We start from the raw sequence: 15,753 nt of genomic DNA on the forward strand, positions 1-15,753 counted from the left end.
GGCGGCGGCGGCAGCAGCAGCAGCTCCGGCGGCAGAAGCTGGTCTTTTGGCCGGCTGCTGCGGCCGCCGTAACAGCTGCCATTTGCGTCCTGCCAGGCTGCCGTGATAGTCTACGTTAAGTATTTATGTAGCCTATTATGGCAAAGAGCAGGGACGCAAACGGCTGCCACTATGCCGTTTGTGTGGCTGCCTTTACTTAAATACTTACGTAGCCTATCACGAAAAGAGCAGCGGCACAAACGGCATAGCGGCTGCCATTTGTGTTCCTGCTCTTTGCCGTGATAGGCTATGTAAATACTTACATAGACTATCACAGCAGCCTGGCAGGACGCAAATGGCAGCCACTACAGCGGCCGCCATTTGTGTCCGCAGCAGCCTGGCCACGGCCGGAACTCCGGCTACGGACGGCCCTGGCTGGTGGCTCCATGCAGCCGCTGTGGGGCAGAGCCAGCCAGGGAGGATTCCGGGGGGAGGGACAGAGCGCCTCCCCCCACCGCGAATCACACCTGAGAAAAGGTAAGTGACTTTCGTACATCCCTACTAGGGATGTCAGAGAAATTCGCTGCGGATTCAAATGAGGACAGATTCTTTGGAATCTGGCCTCAGGAATCCGCAGCAGATCAGGACCACTTACCTCCGCTCCAGGAGGACTGGAGTTGGAACGGCACTTGTCTGCTTCTTGCCAGCCAGAGCCGTTCGCCTCCTCCCCCTGTCCCTGCCGATTGCCACGTCTTTTCTTTTTTTAAAAAAAAAAATGGTGATCAGCAGGATGTGCCCATAGACTTAGCCACAAATAGAGCCATGACTCTTGTGTCTATGTGTCCATAGGCTTATGCACAAGATTAATGGCTCTATTTTGCATATAAGTCTATGGGCACATCCTACCAATCGCCATTTTTTATTTTATTTTTTTAAAGAAAAGACATGGCAATTGGCAGGGACAGGAGGAGGTGAACGGCTCTGGCTGTCAGGAGGGAAGGTAAGCAGCCCCCAAGCCAGTTCCCCCCCCCCACGGAATCCTCACGGAGCGGAATCACTATGGAGGATTCTGGGAGGGAGGAACAGATCACCTCCCCCCCACGGATTCCCCCCCCGGAACAGACAGTGGGGAATCCGTACACCCCTATTCCTCACCACAAATACTGATGTATCTGTGTATAGCTCCTCTCGTGGAAGGGCATCAGTTCAGAACACACAGAGATGCATAAGTGTACATTGGTACAGATAGAAAGCCCTTTCCCACAGCAAAGATGTGGATGGCAGGGAAGTGTTTCCACCACTTGTTGGTGGTGGTTGTGACAGTGGTGGCAGGAGAGGACATGGCCATAGTGAGTGGGGCTATCACATTTGGCTCTGTGACCCACTTATGTATTCTTTCAGTGCACAAGGGGTGGGTTGTGTAAACCTCCCTAAAGCTTTCTTCAATCGAGGTTCTTTGCCTCTTCTTCCCATTCTTTTCCCCTTTGCCATCTGATCAGGGTTTCCATCTGGGAAAATGACTTGAACACCCATTGTTCCTCTGCTTACTTAAAATTAAACATCAGCTCCTCGTGTCACAATAATATGCCTCGGTGACTCATATGGCAATTGGGAGTCTACGCCTCTGTTGCTTACACTGTACATCTTCTTTTTCCTTTCCCCAAATCACTTTTCCACCGGCACTGCTTCAGAATAATTAGTTCTTTATTTAAAGCACTGGGCTATGCTTTGTTCCTTTTGTATTTTATGATTTTGGAGGGTGGAGTTCACAGGGTTGCTTTTGTAGCTCAAAAGAACTAAAGGTTGTTGTTGTTGATTTTGGGGGGGGGGTGTTCTCACAGTATATATAACATTTCTACAAATAGATTCTCATTTTGATGTACCATATTACATCCTAAATTTGAGATATAATTGCTTCAGATCCTTTTCTTCCCTTGAATTATCAAGTGAGCAGTGGAATTGTTTAAAATCAGTCTGGACCTATGTTCACACAAACAGCAAATGTGGTGGGTTGTGCCACATTTCAGACTACAGGTAGGGGCTCATATGATGGAATAACACCCCATGAGGGAAAAAAGAAAAAGAAAAGAAAAGATCCCTATACATAGGAACTGATTATGTCAGGGGGGGAAAACTGAACTAAACAAGAACACACACACACACACACACACGTTGATATGCTAGCTTTCTATGGGCACGGATTTGTTTATTTGTTTCTTATTTATTTTAGTTGGTAGAGCATTCAACTTAGATCTGTGTCCAAATGGCCTCTCAAAACTCTCCCCCTAATTTCTGGGCAGAGAAATGTGGGAAGGTGGGGGGTCCAAATTTCTCCAGGGAGAGGTGAAATTCTCCAGCAGTTTCTCCCAGGTAGGGCTCACCATTGGCAGGGCTTGTAGCACAATTTCTTTCTTTCTTTCTTTCTTTCTTTCTTTTCCTAAAGGGTGTTGGTTTTCGGTTTTTGTGCTGACACTGCTAGTGGCAAAGCATCAATGATCATGCCAGTGAAGCCCACATTTTGCTTCCTCCACAAAGTAAATGTGAGGGCAGCAGTGTTGGGCCCAGTTCCAGGGAAAAGGTGAAGCTAGCGTGTGCCAAAATCTGTCCTCGAATTTTCTGAATGCTGTCTTCCCTCATTAAAGAGGCTTCCATTGTTCTGCCTCATTATCAGGGTGTTTTATTTTGATGGGGGGAGTGAGGTTAATCCCAGTGATATGGTGGAGGGTGCTGTGTGTTACACAGTTCTTTTTATTACACATCTCTTCATTGCTCTGCAGCCTCCCAGGCTGCCTGTGCTTCCTGATCTGACAAGTCACTGTGGGAGAAATTACCCCTGGACTTTAATTAAGGTTTGGGAAGCCAAGGAAGCTACAGGCTGCATGAGAGATGAAAGCACAATGTAGGGCAGGACACTGGCACTAGGGATGTGAGAACACATCCCAGTTTGGGTCCTCCGGGCACCCCCGAGCTTTCCCCCTCCTCACTGGCCCTCCGGGCTGCAGTCAAGCACCCCTTTCATGCTCCATGAGCAGCCCGCAACTTACCTGGTCCTGTTCATCTCTGTGCCTATTGCCATGTTTTTTGTGTGTGTTTTTTAAGGCAATCAGAAGCACTTACCCATAGAGCTATACACAAAATAGCTCTGTAAACTAGAGTCTATGGGCAACTCACAGTGGCGCTCGGAAGAGGGACAGCAGTAGCACCCCAGCGCTCACGCCCTGAGAAGGACAGGGCGAGAGCACTGGGGGGGTGGCTGCGCCGAGGCTTTTCTTCCCCACGCCAGGCTTTGACAGCCGGTGAGCAGAGGAGGGATGGCAACAGCCAGCAATAGGGTAATGGCAGCCATCATTACCGTATCACCTGGTTAAAAAAGGTAAAGGTGTCCCCAACCAGTCGTGTCCGACTCTAGGGTGCGGTGCTCATCCCCGTTTCTAAGCCGAAGAGCCAGCGCTGTCCGAAGACGCTTCCGTGGTCATGTGGCCGGCATGACTGAGCACCGAGGTGCACGGAATGCTGCTACCTTTCCTGCCGAGGCGGGACCTATTTATCTACTTGCAATTTCTTGCTTTCGAACTGCTAGGTTGGCAGGAGCTGGGACTGAAGACAGGAGCTCACTCCATCACGCAGCACTCGGGTCTTGAACTGCCGACCTGCCAACCTTCCAGTCTGCAGTTCAGCATCTTAACCACTAAGCCACCGTGGCCCCTACCTCTAATATTGCGCTTATTTAGCTTTCCTGGCTCCAAACAGCGCATATTTAAATATGCACATTTTTTTAACTTCCCGTTTACATAGAAATCAAAGGCGCGAAAATGGCGGGCACTCATTGAATGGGATTGCAGTGAGTCCTGGAGAGCATGAGCAGGCACTAGCGGGGGGTGAGCAAGGACAGCATCTCGGCGTGCGCAATTCGGGGGTCGCGGCCGGGCGGGGGTTGCCCGATGAATTCCCAGACCCAGTCGGGCACCCGCAACATCCCTAACAGGCACGCACTTTTCAGCCACCTCATAAGTAAGGTAAGCACAGGAACTCCGAACCCAACCCATGGTAATTTCTCATCTCATTTGAATAGGGATGGAGGAGAAATCCACAACAAAATCTAATGAGTTTGGATTTCTATGAACCTGACCTGTTTCTGCAGCAAACCAGCATCTCCCAAGTTGCATGGATTCCATGGACTTGTGGAGCAGTTTTTTGTTTTTGTTTTTAAATTCCCAGAATTTTATGCAAATTTGTTGTACAAAAATACATGAAAGAAAAAAGAAAGAAAAGTCCAAAAATCTACATTTCACCCATAGGGCAAAGCATGGCAATGCACATGGGGGTGGGGTTGCAACTTTGTGGAAGTACACATTTATGCAAATTAGGGAAGTTGAGGGGGGGAAATCCAGTTTCATCGATGAGGAGATGATGGAATGAAAGGCGACTGACGATCCATTAAATGCAAACCAAATTGATTTTACAAAATCCGTACATCCATACATTTGAATTTTTTGTTGAGAATAATTTGTTTTCTATAAAATTGAATGAGAATGGTAATGTGTGTGTGTGTGTGTGTGTGTGTGAGAGAGAGAGAGAGAGAGAGAGAGAGAGAGAGAGAGAGAATTTTTTGGCACAGCACCAGTTCTACCATGACACCTCCCATCTACAGTCTGCAGTTCTGCAGTTGACCAGCAAGTTCAGGGACATAGGTACAGGTGTGCTCAAGGGATCCTCTTTGACTCTGGACAAATAATCAGTCCTGCTACATCACCCAATAATTCAAGTTAAAGATGACCAGATTAATTTGCGACCATTGCATCTAACAGAGCAGCTGAGAGATGGTCACCAATACATGATTAAAAAAAAAAAAAGTAGCAGAAAGGAAGGGGCGAAGGATATTTGAGCATGTCTGCCAGGTGGAGATCAAAGCAATGAATAGGAAAAAAAATAAGAGGATATTTAAACAAAATAAGAAGGTGCTGCTAGAAAAGGGAGGGAGGGGTGGAGAACCTAAGCAGTAAAGATAAGATAGCATATATCATTGTTTTCATTAGGATGCAGCAGTAGCCCCACCCATTGTTCCTTGTGCACATATTTGAGGGTGCATGATTCTTAATGTATAACGGCTTATTCTTTTTCTTAAAGCATTTTATTTGCTTTCATATGTTATCTTCCAGTGATTTTAAATTTCATCTCTGCATAAGGTTAAGGGAGGCAGAGGGAGAGAGAGAAGAAGGTGAAGGAAAAGATTGGGTGAGAAAGCAAACAATTCTACAACAACAAAGCTATTTTTGGTGGCTTATATAGTCTCGATCATTTTTTTCCCTCTTTTTCTGCACAGTCAACAGACAATGTTCAGAACATAACTTAAGAACATAAGAAGAGCCCTGCTGGATCAGGCCAAGGGTCCATCTAGTCCAGCATTCTGTTCACACAGTGGCCAACCAGCTGTCGACCAGGAACCCACAAGCAGGACATGAGCACAACAGCACCCTTCCACCCATGTTCCCCAGTAACTGGTGTACATAAGGCTCACTGCCTCTGGTACTGGAGGTAGCACATAGCCATCAGGAGTAGTAGCCATTGATAGCCTTCTCCTCCATGAATTTGTCTAACCCCCTTTTAAAGCCATCCAAACCAGTGGCCATCACTACACCCTGTGGTAACGAGTTCCATAGTTTAACTCTGTGCCATATTCCTTTTATCTGTCTTAAATCTCCCACCAATCAGATTCATAGAATGACCCCGGGTTCTAGTATTTTGAGAGAAGGAGAAAAATGCCTTCATCTCCACATTCTCCACACCATGCATCATTTTGTACAGCTGTATCATGTCTTCCCTTACCCTACATCAAAGCACTTTGGAGAGCCCCCAACCTGCTTTGAGTCACTTCGTGCCGCCTCATGGGCTGTTTTCCACTTAAATATATATTAAATCTGATCACACTGTGATCACTATTTTCATTTGGTTCAACAACATTTACATCTTGTACTAGGTTCTGGGTGACTAGGGATGTACGAAACTCTTACCTGGCTCCGCACTGGGCAATCCATGTTGGGGGGGAGGTGCTCCATTCCTCCCCCCAGAATCCTCCCCGGCCTGCTCCGCTCCGCGACGACTCTGCAGAGCAGCTGGCCAGGGCCTCCCACAGCTGGACATCCAGCTGCTGGGCTGCACAGGGATGCAAATGGCAGCTGCCATAGCCACCACCATTTGCATCCATGTCTTTTAGCATGGCAAAAGACACGGATGCAAATGGCGGTGGCTACAGTAGCCGCCATTCGTGTTCTTTCCTATTGCCGTGATAGGCTATGTATATATTTACATAGCCTATCACGGCAAAAGACAGGGGCGCAAATGGCAGCAGCTATGGCAGCCACCATTTGCGTTCCTTCTTATTGCCGTGATAGGCTACATATATATTTATTGTAGCCTATCATGGCCTCTGCAGGACGCAAATACTTACGTAGCCTATCACGGCCTTTTGAAAGAGGTGAATGGCAGCCGCAGACGAGGAGCACCGGAACGGCCGACAAAGGTAGGCTTTGTTCCAGGCCCATTTCGCGGGGTGGTGGGGTGGGTGGCTTTGTTCCGCCATGGATTCTGGGGGGCCGAATGTGCTGGCATTCGGCCTCCCTGGAATCCGTGGCAGAATTCTCCAACATCCCTATGGGCGACACCACTTAGGAGTAAATCCAAAGTATCCTCCCTGTTCCATGACCAACTATTCTAGGGCATCAAGAAATTTAACCTCTTTGTCATGGCTGGAACATGCATTTATCCAATCTATATGGGGGTAATTGAAGTCGCCCTTTGTTACAATGCTTCCTTGTTTGTACCCCCCCCCATTTCATTTTCCATCTCAAGATCACTCTGAGCATTCTGGTCTGGGGGATGATAGAATATTTGTAGCACTAAATTAGTTTTAGAGCCTGGTGTTGTCACCCACAGTGCTTCTGTGGAAGAGTCTACCCTACTAAGGTGTTCTAGTCTGCTCAACACTATGGCCTCTTTGATGTACAGGGCAACACCTCCCCCAGTACGCCCTTCCCTGTCCTTCCTATAGAGTTTATATCCAGAGATGACGATAGTATCCAGAGATGACCATAGCAAGGACAAAGTTGTGGCAAGAACAATGTTCCAGTGTGAGTTACAGGATTCAGTTCTCAAGAATGGCTTCCATAATCTTGGGATAGATGTGCTAGTCATCTACATTTTCAAATGATCTTGAGAACTGAGCTCTCTGATCATCAGTTATGGTTGGCCTCCTCAAAACCATCCCACACTGCTCCCTGAGAGGAAATGGCTCCTTGTCAATGGAAAGAGGGGCAAAAATCCACATGCAGTCTCTTCAGTGCTGGCCCAAGATATTTTGTTGCCTGAAGTGGAGCCCAAATGGTGCCCTTCTCCACTAGGGCTAACAGCATCTAAACACCAATTCCTGCCTTCATCTATCCATGCTTCCTCCTGAAGCAAGTCATTTTACTCCACTGTATGGCAGGGCTGGCCCTGATGCTGTTCTTATTTCAGGATATGCCATACCTCAAAGTAGGTGCATTTGGGTTTGTGTGTGGGTGCCCCATGAGGTGAGCCACTAAACCGTACATTATAGTTCCAACCTAGGCAATTTAGTAGTATTGGGCCTGGGTTGACCACACCCATCCAAGCTGGTGATTGGTTCCTCTGGACAGGAAGGAGTATAAGAGAGTTTCCTGTTCCACTTAAACCTTGGTTATCAGCAAAGCCTTCCTGACTTCTGGTTTGTTCCTGTATCCTTTGGTTGGTCCTTAAGTCCTAACCTCTGGCTTGGTTCTTGATCCTAATTCTTGGTTTATCACCTGGGTCTTCTGACTTCTGGCTGGTCTCACAGCCCCAGATTCCTGGCTCACCTCATATTGACACCTCTGGCCCAGCCCTGAATCTTAATTCTAAAGTAGGGCTACAGAACATCAGGCCTGGGGTCCCAATCTGGCACAACTAGGATTCAATCCAGCCCTTAAGGGTTCCCTAGATAGCCATGCCTCCTTCCCCTGGCCTCACCCCCCCACTGATTATTTGATGGTTTCCTAGGGTTTTTGCAGTTCTTTCCCCATGTTAAGAGGTTGAAATAAGGATGGTGCAGGCACCTGATTCCATCCGGTAATCTGTCAGAACCCCCCCCCCAAACCCCTGAGCCCCGCTAGCTGAGGCCCTGTCCCCACTTGCTCCCTGGCCATACTCAGTGAGTGGTCTGCACTCACCATGCTGGCTTCATCAAGCTTTGTGGTCAGTATTTTTTGAAAAATAAAATGGTGATCACAAAAATGAACATATTTGCAAATGTGCGAAAATGTGCATTTTGCGAATGGTCATATTTGCATATGGACAAAAATGCATTTTTTTGCAAAAATACACATTTTCACACACAAGCAAATGTGTGCATTCACTGAGCACAGGAGGGGCTTGAGGGTGGTCTGGGGACTGGCAAACCAGAGCAGTGGCTGGGCGGGTGCCTGTCAGGAGTGCCCTAGCTGCCTCTTACAGTCCCCTCCAATAGCCAACTCAAGACACAGATGAAAGGGATTCTTTCCAAGGCTTTATTCCTTTTACAACTTAATGACTCTTTCAGATGCTAATTTCCAGTGACTAAGCAAGGAACTGCACTGGGGTAGCCAGCAGAGTAGCCCAAGCTCCAGGTAAGGCAGTTGGTCCCCGTTTGAAGGAGGAGGGCGGGAAGACTCTGAACTTATGGGCTATGGAGAGGTCCTCCCTCTTACCCGTGGGTCCTCAGGACATGACCGTTGTCATAGCACCAAGCGGGCACAGCGCCTCCTCTCAGCGCCCTCCAGCTGTTGTCGCTCCCTGCGTCTGTGCTGAGCATCCAGCAAGGCCCCATCTCCCGCTCTCTTGCTGCCAGGGTCACTATCTCTCTCAGGAATGCAGGCAGGAGGAATCTCTCCCTGCTGCTGTGCCTGTAAGAGATGAGCAAGCTCCTCTCCCACAGGTTGTTGCTCTTCCTCAGAATCAGAACTGCTTTGGGGCTCTGTGGGCTCAGTTTCCACCCTGACAGTGCCCAGAGAACCTGGACAGGGGTGGGTTCACACATCCCTTGGTTGACATGCTTAGTTAGTTACTGAAAGGCTTAGCTACTGAAAGTAAGAGCTTTATGCTTGAACATCCTGGTGTTTTGGGTATTTTAGATCCTACATCTTTTTTTTCCCCCTTTGGTCACAACCACCACTGGAATGCAAACCCTGAGAGATTCTCTGGAAAGAAATTCAGCCCTTAGGCTGAAAGAGGTTGAACACCCCTGTTTTAAAGTAAATATTTCATGGGTTGACGTGTTTGCCTGATTTTCCTCTATAACATCGAGGGGGAAAGATACTTCATGTTTTGTCTCTGAAAGAAGTAATCCATCTAAGAACCCTAGACTGAAGCTAAGAAATCAATTTTAATAGGAAGATAAAATTGTTGCAGAAGGTTGGTAGTCTATAAGGAACTAAGAGGAATAGACTCTTCCCTCAATTATCCTAAGCAGTTTATAATTTAATCTACCATAATATGATGACTTACGGGAAATGACTTCTTTCATTTACGGAAATGCCACCTGGTTAAATGTACAATGTCCATACTTGCTTTCTGATAAAGTAGCAACATAGATTGGTTCCAGTGATCTATTTAGTACAAATGTTTAATATACAACCATAGGAAATATGCCATCTATCAAGTATAAATTGAATTAAGATGAGAGGGGCAGGTTGGACAGCAACAAGCTCTCTTGCTGCGGTTTCTGTTCTTCCCCCCAAAAAAATTATGTACAAGAAGATGAATATTGTTCATAAACAGCATCTACAAGGATTGTGAAGAAACCTTAAGCTAAAAAATATTATCAACGTCAAAGATGCTGAACAAATTGTAGACATCAGATTATCTGGCTTGAGGCAGCTCTGTTGATACAAGTCAGCATAGCTGCACAACTTTGTCATAACAATTTTGCAGTATCCAGTTGATATTATTTTGATAGTAATGCTAATCTGCATGAAAGGCTTCCAAACCATGTATAGTTTTTCAGTAATTGCTCTCTCCCCCTCCATCTTTGAGCACATGACCAATTTGCTTAACTTAGAATAGTTGCCCCTTGCCCTCTTTTAACCCCTTCAAATGGCAAGATGCACACCGGCCACCAGTGGCACGGGAACCACTTCACCCAGGGCTGTACAAGAATGTTATTCCTGTGCACACCTGATGTGAACATGTCCTGTTCACAACCGCAAATGTGAACAGGCCAGGGGGCTGCAATTCTTGCTCGTTTTTCACCATTTCCTGAACTTGTGTCCGCATTCAACACTGCACATTTGCACAAGCGTGCACCTCTGAAAATGTGCATTTCCCAAAACACTGTTGCATTTTCACACCTTTGCCCATGGGGAGAAAGTGTGCATTGATGCATGCTTGGAAAAATTCACTTTTTTCATGTTTGAAAATTTTCCTGTTTGGAAAAATAAAAGCTCAGGTGGTCACATTTGGGAGTGAGAACAAGATCACGAGCATCGAGATGAAAAATGGAGAACCTTGGAAAGCTCAAACATCACTCTTTCTCCTATCTCTAGTAGGGGTGTACAAACCCCACTCACCATTCTGCCCAGGGGTCCGCGGGGGGGGGAGGCGATCCGTCCCTCCCCCCGGAATCCTCCCCAGCTGGCTCCGCTCCACAGTGAGTCTGCAGAGCCACTGGCTGGGCCTGTCCACAGCCGGACTTCCGTCCATTGCTGGTCTGCAGACGCAAATGGCGTCCAGCATAGCGGATGCCATTTGTGTCCCTGCTCTGTTCGTGATAGGCTACATAAATATTTGTGTAGCCTATCATGACAAAAAGCAGGGACTCAAATGACATAGCGGATGCCATTTGTGTCCCTGCTAGGAGTGCATGAAAGCCACTTACCTGGTCTCGCAGCTTGCTTCGCGGTGGGGAGGAGGTGCTTTGCTGCTCCCCCCGAAATTCAGGCCGGGGAGGAGGCGCCTCGCCTCACCCGGCTGCGAAATAAAAAGTTAAAAAAAAAAACGCCCCCGTGATAAGCTACGTGACGATTAACGTAGCCTATCACGGCTAGATCTGCAAAGTCAGCCATGATAGGCTATGTAAATCGTCACGTAGCCTATCACGGGTGACTTAAAAAAAAAAAAAAGCGCGTACGCAAATGGCGGCCCCCATAGGGAGTGGCCATTCGCGTTCCTTATTTGGTCACTGTAGTCTACGTAAATCTTTACGTAGACTACGGCGAAAATAAGGGCAACGCAAATAGCTTTGCGTTGACTTTGCAAATCTAGCTGTGAGAGGCTATGTTAATCGTCACACAGCCTATCATGGGGGCGTTTTTTTTTTAACTTTTATCAGAATGGCGGCGGCGGCAGCCGGGCAAAAGACCGGCTGCCGCCTCTGCCTCTGTCGAAGACCTGACGAACCGCCACTGGGACCCGCCACCGGGAGGGACATTCGGGAAAGGTAAGTCCCGTCCTGGGGAGGGGTGCGGGGGGTGGGGGGGTGCAGAGAATTTCTCCCCGAAACTACTTCGGGGGGCCAAACACGTTGGCACTCGGCCCCCCGAAGTTTCGGGGAGAAATTCTCCCCCATCCCTAGTCCCTGCTCTTTGCTGTGATAGGCTACATAAATATTTACGTAGCCTATCACGAACAGAGCAGGGACACAAATGGTGTCTGCTTCACTGGACACCATTTGCATCCATACACCGGCAGCGGACACAGCTACGGACTCAGTGGACGGACACACAGACCCAGCCGACAGCAGGTAGGGTCTGTCTGCGTCAAACTTCGTGGGGTGGTGGAGGTAAGGGGTCCGTTCTGCCACGGACTCCAGGGGGCCGAATTCTAAAGAATCCAGCCTCACTGGAGTCTGTGGCAGAATTCTCGGCCATCCCTAATCCCTAGTCACATTGATGAGTTTTCCACACTGCTGCACTAGACATCTGAATATGGAAACCACATGGGCTGAGCCAGTCACATGGATCCTTCCTGCCCATTTATGATGATCCTACCAATTATGATGATCCTACCAATTCCGTGCTGTATTCAGATGCTTGTTACAGTGGAACATGAGAACTTGCCTTTAGGGATGGATGTATTCACCCGCACCCAGCTTCATCGGGTGCACAACAGTGGCAGTTTGAGTTTGGGCACTTCTGAGTAGGTAATGTTGCATACTTGGTGGCCATAAAGGCCTCTTTTATGCAACCATATAGGTGCGAATGCTTCATTCACGCCTGTAATGTTGCATAAATGGCACCTTTACAGCCACCAAGTATGCAACTTTATCTACCCAGACTTTTCCCAGCCACCATTGTTGTGCACAATGGTGGCTAGCTAGAGAGGATGAGCAGCATCCAGGACGCTTACCGAGCCATGCGGTGCTCACTGAGTGGGTCCACGAGCATCCCACATTTCAGCGAGCGGGGTCCAGGTGGGCGGGTGAGAGGGAGTCTGTCGAACCCCCCCCCCCAGACCCTCACGACATCCCTAGTTGCCTTATACTGAGTCAGACCATTGGTCCATCTAGCCCACTTGTATCAATACTTTCCGGCAGTGGCTCTCCAGGATTTTCAGAACAATTTTCCCAGCCATACTTTGAGGTGCCAGCGATTAAAACAATGACCTTCTGCATGTAAAGTATGGGGCGGGATCTTGCCAGACGGGGATCCAAAGGAGTAGCTACAGTATCCCGTAGCATCCTAAGAACCAACAAACTGTAATAATACCACCACCCCTTATTTTGTCTAAACCCATGTACATCATTAACCCACACGTGCACACAATCTGCCAAGTGATGGAGATGGATGTAGCTTACTTAGGAAGATGGGAAGCTGCCTTACACTGCTCAGTAGGGATGGACGAAATTCACTTACCTGTCCTCGAAGGATGTTCGCGGTGGGGGGGGAGGCGCTTTGCTGGTCCCCCCGCGAAGTTCCGTCCGGGGGGGGAGGCTTCCCACCTCGGCCCGGCCAAAATTCAGGCCGGGGGGGAGGCTTCCCGCCTCGCCCCGGCCGAAATTCAGGTCGGGGAGGAGGCTTCCCGCCTCGCCCAGCCGCGAACACGGAAGTTAAAAAAAAAAACGCCCCCTGATAGGCCACGTGACGATTCACGTAGCCTATCACGGCTAGATCTGGAAAGTCAGCCGTAATAGGCTACGTCAATCGTCACATAGCCTATCACGGGTGACTTAAAAAAAAAGAAAAGAAAAGCGCATGCGCGAATGGCGGCCCCCATAGGGAGCCGCCATTCGCATTCCTTATTTAGTTGCTGTAGTCTACGTAAATGTTTACGTAGACTACGGCGAAAATAAGGGCAACGCAAATAGCGTTGCCCTTTATTTCGCTGTAGTCTATGTAAATCTTTATGTAGACTACAGCGACCAAATAAGGAATGGGAATGGCGGCTCCCTATGGGGGCCGCCATTATCTGTACACACTTTTTTTTTTTTTAAGTCACCCGTGATAGGCTACGTGACGATTGACGTAGCCTATCACGGCTGACTTTGCAAATCTAGCCGTGATAGGCTACGTGAATCGTCACGTAGCCTATCAGGGGGCGTTTTTTTTTTTCTTTCATTGCAATGGCGGCGGCGGCAGCCAGTCGAAAGACCGGCTGCCGCTCCCGCCTCGCTCGAACACCCGCCAAACCGCCGGCCGGACCAGCCACCGGGAGGGACATTCGGTGAAGGTAAGTCCCGTCCCGGGGGGGGGGGTGCAGGGAGCGGGGGGGGGGTTCAGAGGATTTCTCCCCGAAACTTGTTCAGGGGGCCGAACACGTTGATGCTTGGCCCCCCGAAGTTTCGGGGAGAAATTCTCTGCCAACCCTACTGCTCGGGCAGTTGGTCCATCTAGCACAGTATTGTTGACACTGACTGGCAACAGCTGGCCATGGTTTTTATTTATTTATTCATTCATTCATTCATTCATTTCATTCCATTTCATTGCTATACTGCCCAATAGTCAAAGCTTTCTGGGAAGTTCACAAGAATTTGCAAGATAAAATGCATTATGGAAATTTAAAAATACAAAACGTTTTTTAAAAGGGGGGAAAAAAGAATAATACAAAACAAACAAACAAAAAACGATTTGAACAGCTTAAACCAATTTCAATAAAATACTAGACCTGTTCATCCCTGAGCTGGCCTGACTCGCCGTGTGTTGAGTTGGACCAGCTCATGGGGGGGGGGTCTTTTTTATTTGTACGAATCGTGCTTTGCACAAAACTGCAGATATATTTACAGAAATTGTGATTTGCACAAAATCACGGCCATAAATAATAGCACAATGTTGCACAACTTGCCCTATTTACAGCCATGATTTTGTGCAAATCACAATTTCCATAAATATTTATAGCTGCAATTTTGCACTAATCATGAATCCCAGATTATTATTATTATTATTATTATTATTATTATTATTTTTAAGTGGCAACATTCCTGAATTTTGGGAAGTTACCTGCCACTCAGCTTGCAAATGCATGCCGAGTCTGGGGAGCTGCAGGGAGCCATTATGGCCAAAGTGAACAGGATTTCCATGTGACAGCCATTCCTATTTATTTGTTGATTTGTGGATTCATTGATTTTTTTAAAAAAAATAAATTTATATACTGCTGCGATAGCTAAAGCTCTCTATGTGCTATAGAAATTAAAAGAGCAACAACCAATTTCCTTCCCCAAAGCATGCAGTCTAGTAGATTACACACACACACACACACACACACACACACACACGTAACAGGGAGGGAAGAGAGGGGCAGGGGGGAATGCAGGCTCTGAAACCAAACCAATTCTTGCATAAAGTTATATAGTTCATATAAGAGGGGGTATAGCGACAGGCAGTACAAATCCTTTGTTCATTTTCTCAGAAGTAGGAATGCTGCAGGCACCTGAGCGGGTCCAGGAGTCCATCGGACTCCCCCACACACACCGCTCGCCCCCCAAACCCAACTCGGCAAGCCCCAAGGCTTACCCGGCATGTCCATTTGCACCTGAGAGCCACCCAACTTCCATGCAAGCCACCATTTTAATGCAAGATGGGTCTCTAGTTTTTCATATATCTAATATTACACACAACGGTGGTCATGAAGGGCCATTTCTGCAACATTAGAGGCCTCTAATGTTGCAAAAATTGCCCTTTATGGCCACTGTTGTGCATACTATTAGCTGTATGCAAAACTAGAGCCCACAACTTGTGTTAAAATGGCAGTTCTCATGGAGGAGCAGACGGCTGCGGGGTGCTTCTAGACCATTCACCAAGCCCTCCAGGGACTGACATGGCCCAGCTCATATGGGCAGGTAGCAGCAGTGGCTCCTCAAGCCATGGCAACTGCAGAAGTGGGTGAGTCTGTCCATCCCTACTCAGAAGTCAGTGCCACCGAGTTCAGTGGGACTTGCTTCCAGGTAAGTGGGGTTAGATTTGCATCATAAAGAGCCAGTTTCTAAACCAACTTAATGGAGAGGGCTATGCCATCTAATGTATCCTAAGATACAGCCAGGTGGAATGGCCATGGATGGAAGTACTACTCTGTGTGTGAGGATTTGGGTTTTGCTTGCAAAATATGTGAGCCTGCCCTGCCTGAAGCTTTGAATATGAACACGAGCATGTGTCCACTGAAAATATTGGTGGCTTGTCAAACACATGCTCGATTAGTCTCATTCCCAATTCCCTGTCCAATTTGTGCAAATTCCCTCCAAGGACTGAATCAGCCCTGCTTTAGTCTATGGAAGAAAGTTGTTCAAATTAGGAAATCTGTGCAAATTTGGGGAAACGT

General features: G+C 47.7%; 1 long non-coding RNA gene across 1 annotated transcript in view; it reads left to right on the forward strand.

Moving 5' to 3' along the window:
• Nucleotides 1–924: 924 nt before the first annotated feature.
• LOC146338400 (uncharacterized) overlaps nt 925–15,753 on the forward strand; it is a 70,259-nt gene continuing 55,430 nt past the window's right edge. Inside the window, exon 1 of the long non-coding RNA XR_014784748.1 lies at nt 925–979. This is a non-coding gene — a long non-coding RNA (uncharacterized LOC146338400). The remainder of the gene's footprint in view (nt 980–15,753) is intronic.

The sequence above is a fragment of the Heloderma suspectum genome, chromosome 9 (assembly GCF_057233095.1).
Source record: "Heloderma suspectum isolate Gila_16-S chromosome 9, 16-S_ref, whole genome shotgun sequence".
NCBI classification, from domain to species: Eukaryota; Metazoa; Chordata; class Lepidosauria; order Squamata; family Helodermatidae; genus Heloderma; species Heloderma suspectum.